We start from the raw sequence: 215 nt of genomic DNA, 5'->3' as shown, positions 1-215 counted from the left end.
TGCTGTTAAGGTGGCCCGGCCGGGAGCCGCGCTGCTTCCTGGTCCGTCTTAAGGGGGACTGGGGGAAAGGAAGGGGAGGAATCCTTCCTCCTGGGGGTGTGCTGTCCGCCCCGGCTCGCTCACTTGTTGAAAGGAAAGTAGGTGCGGGTGGAGGTGGGGCGTGGAGGTGGGTTGCAGTGCTCAGCCGTTGCTGGGTGGAGGGGAAAAAAGGAAGC

Source organism: Myotis brandtii, unplaced genomic scaffold (genome assembly GCF_000412655.1).
Source record: "Myotis brandtii unplaced genomic scaffold, ASM41265v1 scaffold566, whole genome shotgun sequence".
Classification (NCBI taxonomy): domain Eukaryota; kingdom Metazoa; phylum Chordata; class Mammalia; order Chiroptera; family Vespertilionidae; genus Myotis; species Myotis brandtii.
This window is presented reverse-complemented; position numbering follows the sequence as displayed.